Below are 15,389 nucleotides of genomic sequence, written 5' to 3' on the forward strand. Positions count from 1 at the left end.
TACTCTATCTAAGTGTTACATTATACTTATGAATTAAAAGATAAACGCATAAATATCATACTGCCTGTCGGTACTTTTACTTTTGGTATTAGATTTCATCTGGGACAATACCCCTAATGCGCCTTGAAATGAGGAACACAAAAGTCACGTGTAAACAAAAAATCTCTGTGTAGTGATATTTGACACATTTCTATGATAAACAAATAACTGAGCTGAACCATTAGTGTTAATTTAGAAAATAAGGGAACACAGAATAAATGTGTAAAAACCATGGAGCTATGAAATGTGTTCAAAGTATTAAAATTTCAAAGAACTTATTGTGTTAAAATTGGGATTTTTTACCATGAGGAGCGACATCGCAAAAGGATACTCGGGGTTTGCTAAATTACGGAAAAATGAATCACACTTCGTACCCCGAAAATTTAACCACATATGTAAAAATGTCTCAGCTTCGAAACAAGCCATCATACATATACAAGTTTACGATATGGGCTGAGCAACAGAAGAAAACGTTACCATTACGGCCTATGGAATAACAATTGCGCATATTGCCCCATCTTATATTGGGACAATACCCCTAATGCGCCTTGAAATGAGGAACACAAAAGTCACGTGTAAACAAAAAATCTCTGTGTAGTGATATTTGACACATTTCTATGATAAACAAATAACTGAGCTGAACCATTAGTGTTAATTTAGAAAATAAGGGAACACAGAATAAATGTGTAAAAACCATGGAGCTATGAAATGTGTTCAAAGTATTAAAATTTCAAAGAACTTATTGTGTTAAAATTGGGATTTTTTACCATGAGGAGCGACATCGCAAAAGGATACTCGGGGTTTGCTAAATTACGGAAAAATGAATCACACTTCGTACCCCGAAAATTTAACCACATATGTAAAAATGTCTCAGCTTCGAAACAAGCCATCATACATATACAAGTTTACGATATGGGCTGAGCAACAGAAGAAAACGTTACCATTACGGCCTATGGAATAACAATTGCGCATATTGCCCCATCTTGTGAGGAAGGATCCAGAGATGTCTTAAGCTAATTTCACCTTGTACACCACAGAAAATTGTTAAAATGATGGTTAGTAGTTTTTTATTTATACCTAGTTATCATAAATGATTTCAGATAAATATTATTGATAAAGAACAGCAAAAATTCAATAAAATTTTCACTTTTAAATGCATTACTGGCACGGGGCTGAACACTTTTTTTAGGCACAGTCATAACTTTGTTTACCCCCCGAGAGATCCGAAATGAATTGTTTATTCAATTGAAAAAGGCAAGAAAAAACTTACATGTAATATAAATAAATTGTAAGTAAACATGACACAGTATAGTCTTTGTTATGCAATTATCACTCTGGTCTACAGGAATAGCTTATAATCAAGGGAGATAACACACTTCACACGAGTAAAGTGAGATACATCATACATGTGCTTTTATCCAATGATTTGACCCTGGTCAGTAGATATCATTTGCAAATAAACAGAAAAAAACATGTACATGTATTAAGAAAATCATGAATTACTATTGTTAAAGCACACGAGCAAAACACAAGATATTGTCATTTCTCAGTGAAAAAGGGGGAGGGTCAAACCTTCTTGAACACAATATTGCTATTCAACTACATGTATTAAGCTAGTTAGCTACTACTCATTGCTTCTAATATAAACAGTTTAAATGAAGGTGGCTAAGCCACAAGGGAGAAGCATTTTTCTTTCTTTGTGATAAAATTTTCAAGAACTAGATTTTCTCTCTCAATAATACTTATGTATTTAAATTAAATGATAACACAGTTTGAGTTATTTTTTTTTGTCTTATTTCAGTTCCAGACATATCATTACTTTTAAATATGAGATGACAAACTAAAGGTTTTAAAAAGTCCTGAATAACTGGTAAGCATTTTGATTTATTAGGTAAGCTCTAAATTATTTATTTATGGTATTTGTGCAAATGAAATTACAGTCGGTATGTTAAAAATATGCTTATATGAAAACTGTTGCTATGGTCTTGCTATTAAATGAAAAGGCTTGGTTACTGGTCTTTTCGACTCAACATTTCGAGTTAAATCTTGCGTCAACTGATTCTCATGTAACACTGCAAACTCTATTTAGCACTATTTTGATCTGTCATTATTTAATGACGCCATAATACGTGTGATGTCACAATGTTTCCTTTAATACCTCATGTGGATTTCTCACTGATAAAGGGTTTTCACTGAAATACATGTAAAAAGCCTTTTTTTCTCAAATAGAAATATGTGAATGGACAAGTTTTGAAAATTTGCACTTCATTGCACTCTAATTACATGATAAGAATGACTTTCCCAGTAGTTTTGAGGGGTTTCCACAGTATTATATACCAGATGTCCACTAGTAAGAATAGTTATTTTGCTGGGGTTTTTTTTATGAAATCTACATTTTTGCATAATTTCTCTGTCAAAATGCACTTTAAGACACAAGAAAATGTTATATAATGCTTTAATAGGGTCTGTGTATTGTTATTTAAGGTTATCATCAGAAGTTTTGTCCTTGTTTTGACTAGTAAAGGTATACTGGAAGAAATTAATTATACATGCACGTTGTATTAAAAATAAATGAATATAGCGATAAAAGTGTCATTGCCATATAGTGCTGAAATGACTTTATTTTTTTTCAGAAATGGACAAAAATACACAGATTTATTCAGAATGTCATACCGATGAAGATCACCTAAAAATATTTGGAAAAATCAGAACTATGGATTTCAATATGGGACAATACCCCTAATGCGCCTTGAAATGAGGAACACAAAAGTCACGTGTAAACAAAAAATCTCTGTGTAGTGATATTTGACACATTTCTATGATAAACAAATAACTGAGCTGAACCATTAGTGTTAATTTAGAAAATAAGGGAACACAGAATAAATGTGTAAAAACCATGGAGCTATGAAATGTGTTCAAAGTATTAAAATTTCAAAGAACTTATTGTGTTAAAATTGGGATTTTTTACCATGAGGAGCGACATCGCAAAAGGATACTCGGGGTTTGCTAAATTACGGAAAAATGAATCACACTTCGTACCCCGAAAATTTAACCACATATGTAAAAATGTCTCAGCTTCGAAACAAGCCATCATACATATACAAGTTTACGATATGGGCTGAGCAACAGAAGAAAACGTTACCATTACGGCCTATGGAATAACAATTGCGCATATTGCCCCATCTTATATTGGGACAATACCCCTAATGCGCCTTGAAATGAGGAACACAAAAGTCACGTGTAAACAAAAAATCTCTGTGTAGTGATATTTGACACATTTCTATGATAAACAAATAACTGAGCTGAACCATTAGTGTTAATTTAGAAAATAAGGGAACACAGAATAAATGTGTAAAAACCATGGAGCTATGAAATGTGTTCAAAGTATTAAAATTTCAAAGAACTTATTGTGTTAAAATTGGGATTTTTTACCATGAGGAGCGACATCGCAAAAGGATACTCGGGGTTTGCTAAATTACGGAAAAATGAATCACACTTCGTACCCCGAAAATTTAACCACATATGTAAAAATGTCTCAGCTTCGAAACAAGCCATCATACATATACAAGTTTACGATATGGGCTGAGCAACAGAAGAAAACGTTACCATTACGGCCTATGGAATAACAATTGCGCATATTGCCCCATCTTGTGAGGAAGGATCCAGAGATGTCTTAAGCTAATTTCACCTTGTACACCACAGAAAATTGTTAAAATGATGGTTAGTAGTTTTTTATTTATACCTAGTTATCATAAATGATTTCAGATAAATATTATTGATAAAGAACAGCAAAAATTCAATAAAATTTTCACTTTTAAATGCATTACTGGCACGGGGCTGAACACTTTTTTTAGGCACAGTCATAACTTTGTTTACCCCCCGAGAGATCCGAAATGAATTGTTTATTCAATTGAAAAAGGCAAGAAAAAACTTACATGTAATATAAATAAATTGTAAGTAAACATGACACAGTATAGTCTTTGTTATGCAATTATCACTCTGGTCTACAGGAATAGCTTATAATCAAGGGAGATAACACACTTCACACGAGTAAAGTGAGATACATCATACATGTGCTTTTATCCAATGATTTGACCCTGGTCAGTAGATATCATTTGCAAATAAACAGAAAAAAACATGTACATGTATTAAGAAAATCATGAATTACTATTGTTAAAGCACACGAGCAAAACACAAGATATTGTCATTTCTCAGTGAAAAAGGGGGAGGGTCAAACCTTCTTGAACACAATATTGCTATTCAACTACATGTATTAAGCTAGTTAGCTACTACTCATTGCTTCTAATATAAACAGTTTAAATGAAGGTGGCTAAGCCACAAGGGAGAAGCATTTTTCTTTCTTTGTGATAAAATTTTCAAGAACTAGATTTTCTCTCTCAATAATACTTATGTATTTAAATTAAATGATAACACAGTTTGAGTTATTTTTTTTTGTCTTATTTCAGTTCCAGACATATCATTACTTTTAAATATGAGATGACAAACTAAAGGTTTTAAAAAGTCCTGAATAACTGGTAAGCATTTTGATTTATTAGGTAAGCTCTAAATTATTTATTTATGGTATTTGTGCAAATGAAATTACAGTCGGTATGTTAAAAATATGCTTATATGAAAACTGTTGCTATGGTCTTGCTATTAAATGAAAAGGCTTGGTTACTGGTCTTTTCGACTCAACATTTCGAGTTAAATCTTGCGTCAACTGATTCTCATGTAACACTGCAAACTCTATTTAGCACTATTTTGATCTGTCATTATTTAATGACGCCATAATACGTGTGATGTCACAATGTTTCCTTTAATACCTCATGTGGATTTCTCACTGATAAAGGGTTTTCACTGAAATACATGTAAAAAGCCTTTTTTTCTCAAATAGAAATATGTGAATGGACAAGTTTTGAAAATTTGCACTTCATTGCACTCTAATTACATGATAAGAATGACTTTCCCAGTAGTTTTGAGGGGTTTCCACAGTATTATATACCAGATGTCCACTAGTAAGAATAGTTATTTTGCTGGGGTTTTTTTTATGAAATCTACATTTTTGCATAATTTCTCTGTCAAAATGCACTTTAAGACACAAGAAAATGTTATATAATGCTTTAATAGGGTCTGTGTATTGTTATTTAAGGTTATCATCAGAAGTTTTGTCCTTGTTTTGACTAGTAAAGGTATACTGGAAGAAATTAATTATACATGCACGTTGTATTAAAAATAAATGAATATAGCGATAAAAGTGTCATTGCCATATAGTGCTGAAATGACTTTATTTTTTTTCAGAAATGGACAAAAATACACAGATTTATTCAGAATGTCATACCGATGAAGATCACCTAAAAATATTTGGAAAAATCAGAACTATGGATTTCAATATGGGACAATACCCCTAATGCGCCTTGAAATGAGGAACACAAAAGTCACGTGTAAACAAAAAATCTCTGTGTAGTGATATTTGACACATTTCTATGATAAACAAATAACTGAGCTGAACCATTAGTGTTAATTTAGAAAATAAGGGAACACAGAATAAATGTGTAAAAACCATGGAGCTATGAAATGTGTTCAAAGTATTAAAATTTCAAAGAACTTATTGTGTTAAAATTGGGATTTTTTACCATGAGGAGCGACATCGCAAAAGGATACTCGGGGTTTGCTAAATTACGGAAAAATGAATCACACTTCGTACCCCGAAAATTTAACCACATATGTAAAAATGTCTCAGCTTCGAAACAAGCCATCATACATATACAAGTTTACGATATGGGCTGAGCAACAGAAGAAAACGTTACCATTACGGCCTATGGAATAACAATTGCGCATATTGCCCCATCTTATATTGGGACAATACCCCTAATGCGCCTTGAAATGAGGAACACAAAAGTCACGTGTAAACAAAAAATCTCTGTGTAGTGATATTTGACACATTTCTATGATAAACAAATAACTGAGCTGAACCATTAGTGTTAATTTAGAAAATAAGGGAACACAGAATAAATGTGTAAAAACCATGGAGCTATGAAATGTGTTCAAAGTATTAAAATTTCAAAGAACTTATTGTGTTAAAATTGGGATTTTTTACCATGAGGAGCGACATCGCAAAAGGATACTCGGGGTTTGCTAAATTACGGAAAAATGAATCACACTTCGTACCCCGAAAATTTAACCACATATGTAAAAATGTCTCAGCTTCGAAACAAGCCATCATACATATACAAGTTTACGATATGGGCTGAGCAACAGAAGAAAACGTTACCATTACGGCCTATGGAATAACAATTGCGCATATTGCCCCATCTTATATTGGGACAATACCCCTAATGCGCCTTGAAATGAGGAACACAAAAGTCACGTGTAAACAAAAAATCTCTGTGTAGTGATATTTGACACATTTCTATGATAAACAAATAACTGAGCTGAACCATTAGTGTTAATTTAGAAAATAAGGGAACACAGAATAAATGTGTAAAAACCATGGAGCTATGAAATGTGTTCAAAGTATTAAAATTTCAAAGAACTTATTGTGTTAAAATTGGGATTTTTTACCATGAGGAGCGACATCGCAAAAGGATACTCGGGGTTTGCTAAATTACGGAAAAATGAATCACACTTCGTACCCCGAAAATTTAACCACATATGTAAAAATGTCTCAGCTTCGAAACAAGCCATCATACATATACAAGTTTACGATATGGGCTGAGCAACAGAAGAAAACGTTACCATTACGGCCTATGGAATAACAATTGCGCATATTGCCCCATCTTGTGAGGAAGGATCCAGAGATGTCTTAAGCTAATTTCACCTTGTACACCACAGAAAATTGTTAAAATGATGGTTAGTAGTTTTTTATTTATACCTAGTTATCATAAATGATTTCAGATAAATATTATTGATAAAGAACAGCAAAAATTCAATAAAATTTTCACTTTTAAATGCATTACTGGCACGGGGCTGAACACTTTTTTTAGGCACAGTCATAACTTTGTTTACCCCCCGAGAGATCCGAAATGAATTGTTTATTCAATTGAAAAAGGCAAGAAAAAACTTACATGTAATATAAATAAATTGTAAGTAAACATGACACAGTATAGTCTTTGTTATGCAATTATCACTCTGGTCTACAGGAATAGCTTATAATCAAGGGAGATAACACACTTCACACGAGTAAAGTGAGATACATCATACATGTGCTTTTATCCAATGATTTGACCCTGGTCAGTAGATATCATTTGCAAATAAACAGAAAAAAACATGTACATGTATTAAGAAAATCATGAATTACTATTGTTAAAGCACACGAGCAAAACACAAGATATTGTCATTTCTCAGTGAAAAAGGGGGAGGGTCAAACCTTCTTGAACACAATATTGCTATTCAACTACATGTATTAAGCTAGTTAGCTACTACTCATTGCTTCTAATATAAACAGTTTAAATGAAGGTGGCTAAGCCACAAGGGAGAAGCATTTTTCTTTCTTTGTGATAAAATTTTCAAGAACTAGATTTTCTCTCTCAATAATACTTATGTATTTAAATTAAATGATAACACAGTTTGAGTTATTTTTTTTTGTCTTATTTCAGTTCCAGACATATCATTACTTTTAAATATGAGATGACAAACTAAAGGTTTTAAAAAGTCCTGAATAACTGGTAAGCATTTTGATTTATTAGGTAAGCTCTAAATTATTTATTTATGGTATTTGTGCAAATGAAATTACAGTCGGTATGTTAAAAATATGCTTATATGAAAACTGTTGCTATGGTCTTGCTATTAAATGAAAAGGCTTGGTTACTGGTCTTTTCGACTCAACATTTCGAGTTAAATCTTGCGTCAACTGATTCTCATGTAACACTGCAAACTCTATTTAGCACTATTTTGATCTGTCATTATTTAATGACGCCATAATACGTGTGATGTCACAATGTTTCCTTTAATACCTCATGTGGATTTCTCACTGATAAAGGGTTTTCACTGAAATACATGTAAAAAGCCTTTTTTTCTCAAATAGAAATATGTGAATGGACAAGTTTTGAAAATTTGCACTTCATTGCACTCTAATTACATGATAAGAATGACTTTCCCAGTAGTTTTGAGGGGTTTCCACAGTATTATATACCAGATGTCCACTAGTAAGAATAGTTATTTTGCTGGGTTTTTTTTTATGAAATCTACATTTTTGCATAATTTCTCTGTCAAAATGCACTTTAAGACACAAGAAAATGTTATATAATGCTTTAATAGGGTCTGTGTATTGTTATTTAAGGTTATCATCAGAAGTTTTGTCCTTGTTTTGACTAGTAAAGGTATACTGGAAGAAATTAATTATACATGCACGTTGTATTAAAAATAAATGAATATAGCGATAAAAGTGTCATTGCCATATAGTGCTGAAATGACTTTATTTTTTTTCAGAAATGGACAAAAATACACAGATTTATTCAGAATGTCATACCGATGAAGATCACCTAAAAATATTTGGAAAAATCAGAACTATGGATTTCAATATGGGACAATACCCCTAATGCGCCTTGAAATGAGGAACACAAAAGTCACGTGTAAACAAAAAATCTCTGTGTAGTGATATTTGACACATTTCTATGATAAACAAATAACTGAGCTGAACCATTAGTGTTAATTTAGAAAATAAGGGAACACAGAATAAATGTGTAAAAACCATGGAGCTATGAAATGTGTTCAAAGTATTAAAATTTCAAAGAACTTATTGTGTTAAAATTGGGATTTTTTACCATGAGGAGCGACATCGCAAAAGGATACTCGGGGTTTGCTAAATTACGGAAAAATGAATCACACTTCGTACCCCGAAAATTTAACCACATATGTAAAAATGTCTCAGCTTCGAAACAAGCCATCATACATATACAAGTTTACGATATGGGCTGAGCAACAGAAGAAAACGTTACCATTACGGCCTATGGAATAACAATTGCGCATATTGCCCCATCTTATATTGGGACAATACCCCTAATGCGCCTTGAAATGAGGAACACAAAAGTCACGTGTAAACAAAAAATCTCTGTGTAGTGATATTTGACACATTTCTATGATAAACAAATAACTGAGCTGAACCATTAGTGTTAATTTAGAAAATAAGGGAACACAGAATAAATGTGTAAAAACCATGGAGCTATGAAATGTGTTCAAAGTATTAAAATTTCAAAGAACTTATTGTGTTAAAATTGGGATTTTTTACCATGAGGAGCGACATCGCAAAAGGATACTCGGGGTTTGCTAAATTACGGAAAAATGAATCACACTTCGTACCCCGAAAATTTAACCACATATGTAAAAATGTCTCAGCTTCGAAACAAGCCATCATACATATACAAGTTTACGATATGGGCTGAGCAACAGAAGAAAACGTTACCATTACGGCCTATGGAATAACAATTGCGCATATTGCCCCATCTTGTGAGGAAGGATCCAGAGATGTCTTAAGCTAATTTCACCTTGTACACCACAGAAAATTGTTAAAATGATGGTTAGTAGTTTTTTATTTATACCTAGTTATCATAAATGATTTCAGATAAATATTATTGATAAAGAACAGCAAAAATTCAATAAAATTTTCACTTTTAAATGCATTACTGGCACGGGGCTGAACACTTTTTTTAGGCACAGTCATAACTTTGTTTACCCCCCGAGAGATCCGAAATGAATTGTTTATTCAATTGAAAAAGGCAAGAAAAAACTTACATGTAATATAAATAAATTGTAAGTAAACATGACACAGTATAGTCTTTGTTATGCAATTATCACTCTGGTCTACAGGAATAGCTTATAATCAAGGGAGATAACACACTTCACACGAGTAAAGTGAGATACATCATACATGTGCTTTTATCCAATGATTTGACCCTGGTCAGTAGATATCATTTGCAAATAAACAGAAAAAAACATGTACATGTATTAAGAAAATCATGAATTACTATTGTTAAAGCACACGAGCAAAACACAAGATATTGTCATTTCTCAGTGAAAAAGGGGGAGGGTCAAACCTTCTTGAACACAATATTGCTATTCAACTACATGTATTAAGCTAGTTAGCTACTACTCATTGCTTCTAATATAAACAGTTTAAATGAAGGTGGCTAAGCCACAAGGGAGAAGCATTTTTCTTTCTTTGTGATAAAATTTTCAAGAACTAGATTTTCTCTCTCAATAATACTTATGTATTTAAATTAAATGATAACACAGTTTGAGTTATTTTTTTTTGTCTTATTTCAGTTCCAGACATATCATTACTTTTAAATATGAGATGACAAACTAAAGGTTTTAAAAAGTCCTGAATAACTGGTAAGCATTTTGATTTATTAGGTAAGCTCTAAATTATTTATTTATGGTATTTGTGCAAATGAAATTACAGTCGGTATGTTAAAAATATGCTTATATGAAAACTGTTGCTATGGTCTTGCTATTAAATGAAAAGGCTTGGTTACTGGTCTTTTCGACTCAACATTTCGAGTTAAATCTTGCGTCAACTGATTCTCATGTAACACTGCAAACTCTATTTAGCACTATTTTGATCTGTCATTATTTAATGACGCCATAATACGTGTGATGTCACAATGTTTCCTTTAATACCTCATGTGGATTTCTCACTGATAAAGGGTTTTCACTGAAATACATGTAAAAAGCCTTTTTTTCTCAAATAGAAATATGTGAATGGACAAGTTTTGAAAATTTGCACTTCATTGCACTCTAATTACATGATAAGAATGACTTTCCCAGTAGTTTTGAGGGGTTTCCACAGTATTATATACCAGATGTCCACTAGTAAGAATAGTTATTTTGCTGGGTTTTTTTTTATGAAATCTACATTTTTGCATAATTTCTCTGTCAAAATGCACTTTAAGACACAAGAAAATGTTATATAATGCTTTAATAGGGTCTGTGTATTGTTATTTAAGGTTATCATCAGAAGTTTTGTCCTTGTTTTGACTAGTAAAGGTATACTGGAAGAAATTAATTATACATGCACGTTGTATTAAAAATAAATGAATATAGCGATAAAAGTGTCATTGCCATATAGTGCTGAAAGACTTTATTTTTTTTCAGAAATGGACAAAAATACACAGATTTATTCAGAATGTCATACCGATGAAGATCACCTAAAATTATTTGGAAAAATCAGAACTATGGATTTCAATATGGGACAATACCCCTAATGCGCCTTGAAATGAGGAACACAAAAGTCACGTGTAAACAAAAAATCTCTGTGTAGTGATATTTGACACATTTCTATGATAAACAAATAACTGAGCTGAACCATTAGTGTTAATTTAGAAAATAAGGGAACACAGAATAAATGTGTAAAAACCATGGAGCTATGAAATGTGTTCAAAGTATTAAAATTTCAAAGAACTTATTGTGTTAAAATTGGGATTTTTTACCATGAGGAGCGACATCGCAAAAGGATACTCGGGGTTTGCTAAATTACGGAAAAAATGAATCACACTTCGTACCCCGAAAATTTAACCACATATGTAAAAATGTCTCAGCTTCGAAACCAAGCCATCATACATATACAAGTTTACGATATGGCTGAGCAACAGAAGAAAACGTTACCATTACGGCCTATGGAATAACAACAATTGCGCATATTGCCCCATCTTATATTGGGACAATACCCCTAATGCGCCTTGAAATGAGGAACACAAAAGTCACGTGTAAACAAAAAAATCTCTGTGTAGTGATATTTGACACATTTCTAAGATAAACAAATAACTGAGCTGAACCATTAGTGTTAATTTAGAAAATAAGGGAACACAGAATAAATGTGTAAAAACCATGGAGCTATGAAATGTGTTCAAAGTATTAAAATTTCAAAGAACTTATTGTGTTAAAATTGGGATTTTTTACCATGAGGAGCGACATCGCAAAAGGATACTCGGGGTTTGCTAAATTACGGAAAATGAATCACACTTCGTACCCCGAAAATTTAACCACATATGTAAAATGTCTCAGCTTCGAAACAAGCCATCATACATATACAAGTTTACGATATGGGCTGAGCAACAGAAGAAAACGTTACCATTACGGCATATGGAATAACAATTGCGCATATTGGCCCCATCTTATATTGGGACAATACCCCTAATGCGCCTTGAAATGAGGAACACAAAAGTCACGTGTAAACAAAAAATCTCTGTGTAGTGATATTTGACACATTTCTATGATAAACAAATAACTGAGGCTGAACCATTAGTGTTAATTTAGAAAATAAGGGGAACACAGAATAAATGTGTAAAAACCATGGAGCTATGAAATGTGTTCAAAGTATTAAAATTTCAAAGAACTTATTGTGTTAAATTGGGATTTTTTACCATGAGGAGCGACATCGCAAAAGGATACTCGGGGTTTGCTAAATTACGGAAAATGAATCACACTTCGTACCCCGAAAATTTAACCACATATGTAAAAATGTCTCAGCTTCGAAACAAGCCATCATACATATACAAGTTTACGATATGGGCTGAGCAACAGAAGAAAACGTTACCATTACGGCCTATGAATAACAATTGCGCATATTGCCCCATCTTGTGAGGAAGGATCCAGAGATGTCTTAAGCTAATTTCACCTTGTACACCACAGAAAATTGTTAAAATGATGGTTAGTAGTTTTTTATTTATACCTAGTTATCATAAATGATTTCAGATAAATATTATTGATAAAGAACAGCAAAATTCAATAAAATTTTCACTTTTAAATGCATTACTGGCACGGGGACTGAACACTTTTTTTAGGCACAGTCATAACTTTGTTTACCCCCGAGAGATCCGAAATGAATTGTTTATTCAATTGAAAAAAGGCAAGAAAAAACTTACATGTAATATAAATAAATTGTAAGTAAACATGACACAGTAATAGTCTTTGTTATGCAATTATCACTCTGGTCTACAGGAATAGCATATAATCAAGGGAGATAACACACTTCACACGAGTAAAGTGAGATACATCATACATGTGCTTTTATCCAATGATTTGGACCCTGGTCAGTAGATATCATTTGCAAATAAACAGAAAAAAACATGTACATGTATTAGAAAATCATGAATTACTATTGTTAAAGCACACGAGCAAACACAAGATATTGTCATTTCTCAGTGAAAAAAGGGTGAGGGTCAACCTTCTTGAACACAATATTGCTATTCAACTACATGTATTATGCTAGTTAGCTACTACTCATTGCTTCTAATATAAACAGTTTAAATGAAGGTGGCTAAGCCACAAGGGAGAAGCATTTTTCTTTCTTTGTGATAAAATTTTCAAGAACTAGATTTCTCTCTCAATAATACTTATGTATTTAAATTAAATGATAACACCAGTTTGAGTTATTTTTTTTTTGTCTTATTTCAGTTCCAGACATATCATTACTTTTAAATATGAGATGACAAACTAAAGGTTTTAAAAAGTCCTGAATAACTGGTAAGCATTTTGATTTATTAGGTAAGCTCTAAATTATTTATTTATGGTATTTGTGCAAATGAAATTACAGTCGTATGTTAAAAATATGCTTATATGAAAACTGTTGCTATGGTCTTGCTATTAATGAAAAGGCTTGGTTACTGGTCTTTTCGACTCAACATTTCGAGTTAAATCTTGCGTCAACTGATTCTCATGTAACACTGCAAACTCTATTTAGCACTATTTTGATCTGTCATTATTTAATGACGCCATAATACGTGTGATGTCACAATGTTTCCTTTAATACCTCATGTGGATTTCTCACTGATAAAGGGTTTTCACTGAAATACATGTAAAAAGCCTTTTTTTCTCAAATAGAAATATGTGAATTGGACAAGTTTTGAAAATTTGCACTTCATTGCACTCTAATTACATGATAAGAATGACTTTCCCAGTAGTTTTGAGGGGTTTCCACAGTATTATATACCAGATGTCCACTAGTAAGAATAGTTATTTTGCTGGGGTTTTTTTTATGAAATCTACATTTTTGCATAATTTCTCTGTCAAAATGCACTTTAAGACACAAGAAAATGTTATATAATGCTTTAATAGGGTCTGTGTATTGTTATTTAAGGTTATCATCAGAAGTTTTGTCCTTGTTTTGACTAGTAAAGTATACTGGAAGAAATTAATTATACATGCACGTTGTATTAAAAATAAATGAATATAGCGATAAAAGTGTCATTGCCATATAGTGCTGAAATGACTTTATTTTTTTTCAGAAATGGACAAAAATACACAGATTTATTCAGAATGTCATACCGATGAGATCACCTAAAAATATTTGGAAAAATCAGAACTATGGATTTCAATATGGGGACAATACCCCTAATGCGCCTTGAAATGAGGAACACAAAAGTCACGTGTAAACAAAAAAATCTTCTGTGTAGTGATATTTGACACATTTCTTTGATAAACAAATAACTGAGCTGAACCATTAGTGTTAATTTAGAAAATAAGGGAACACAGAATAAATGTGTAAAAACCATGGAGCTATGAAATGTGTTCAAAGTATTAAAATTTCAAAGAACTTATTGTGTTAAAATTGGGATTTTTTACCATGAGGAGCGACATCGCAAAAGGATACTCGGGGTTTGCTAAATACGGAAAAATGAATCACACTTCGTACCCCGAAAATTTAACCACATATGTAAAAATGTCTCAGCTTCGAAACAAGCCATCATACATATACAAGTTTACGATATGGGCTGAGCAACAGAAGAAAACGTTACCATTACGGCCTATGGAATAACAATTGCGCATATTGCCCCATCTTATATTGGGACAATACCCCTAATGCGCCTTGAAATGAGGAACACAAAAGTCACGTGTAAACAAAAAATCTCTGTGTAGTGATATTTGACACATTTCTATGATAAACAAATAACTGAGCTGAACCATTTAGTGTTAATTTAGAAAATAAGGGAACACAGAATAAATGTGTAAAAACCATGGAGCTATGAAATGTGTTCAAAGTATTAAAATTTCAAAGAACTTATTGTGTTAAAATTGGGATTTTTTACCATGAGGAGCGACATCGCAAAAGGATACTCACGGGGTTTGCTAAATTACGAAAAATGAATCACACTTCGTACCCCGAAAATTTAACCACATATGTAAATATGTCTCAGCTTCGAAACAAGCCATCATACATATACAAGTTTACGATATGGGCTGAGCAACAGAAGAAAACGTTACCATTACGGCCTATGGATAACAATTGCGCATATTGCCCCATCTTATATTGGGACAATACCCCTAATGCGCCTTGAAATGAGGAACACAAAAGTCACGTGTAAACAAAAAATCTCTGTGTAGTGATATTTGACACATTTCTATGATAAACAAAT

General features: G+C 32.4%; 2 long non-coding RNA genes across 4 annotated transcripts; both read left to right on the plus strand.

The window, feature by feature from the left end:
* The first annotated feature begins 101 nt into the window (after window positions 1–101).
* Window positions 102–11,299, plus strand: LOC134697422 (uncharacterized). 3 transcript variants are annotated; one of them, XR_010103112.1, is made up of 9 exons: window positions 102–1,094; window positions 1,841–1,909; window positions 2,673–3,759; window positions 4,506–4,574; window positions 5,338–6,888; window positions 7,635–7,703; window positions 8,467–9,553; window positions 10,300–10,368; window positions 11,131–11,299. It is a non-coding gene; the product is annotated as an uncharacterized LOC134697422 (long non-coding RNA). The 3 variants fall into 3 exon arrangements; XR_010103113.1 differs by lacking the exon at window positions 102–1,094 and adding an exon at window positions 1,122–1,327; XR_010103111.1 differs by lacking the exon at window positions 102–1,094 and having other exon boundaries at window positions 1,338–1,909.
* A 1,154-nt stretch (window positions 11,300–12,453) lies between these two features.
* Window positions 12,454–14,305, plus strand: LOC134711714 (uncharacterized). The gene is made up of 3 exons (XR_010106225.1): window positions 12,454–12,684; window positions 13,432–13,500; window positions 14,262–14,305. It is a non-coding gene; the product is annotated as an uncharacterized LOC134711714 (long non-coding RNA).
* Window positions 14,306–15,389: the final 1,084 nt, after the last annotated feature.

This window comes from Mytilus trossulus, chromosome 1, assembly GCF_036588685.1.
Source record: "Mytilus trossulus isolate FHL-02 chromosome 1, PNRI_Mtr1.1.1.hap1, whole genome shotgun sequence".
In the NCBI taxonomy this organism is placed as follows: domain Eukaryota; kingdom Metazoa; phylum Mollusca; class Bivalvia; order Mytilida; family Mytilidae; genus Mytilus; species Mytilus trossulus.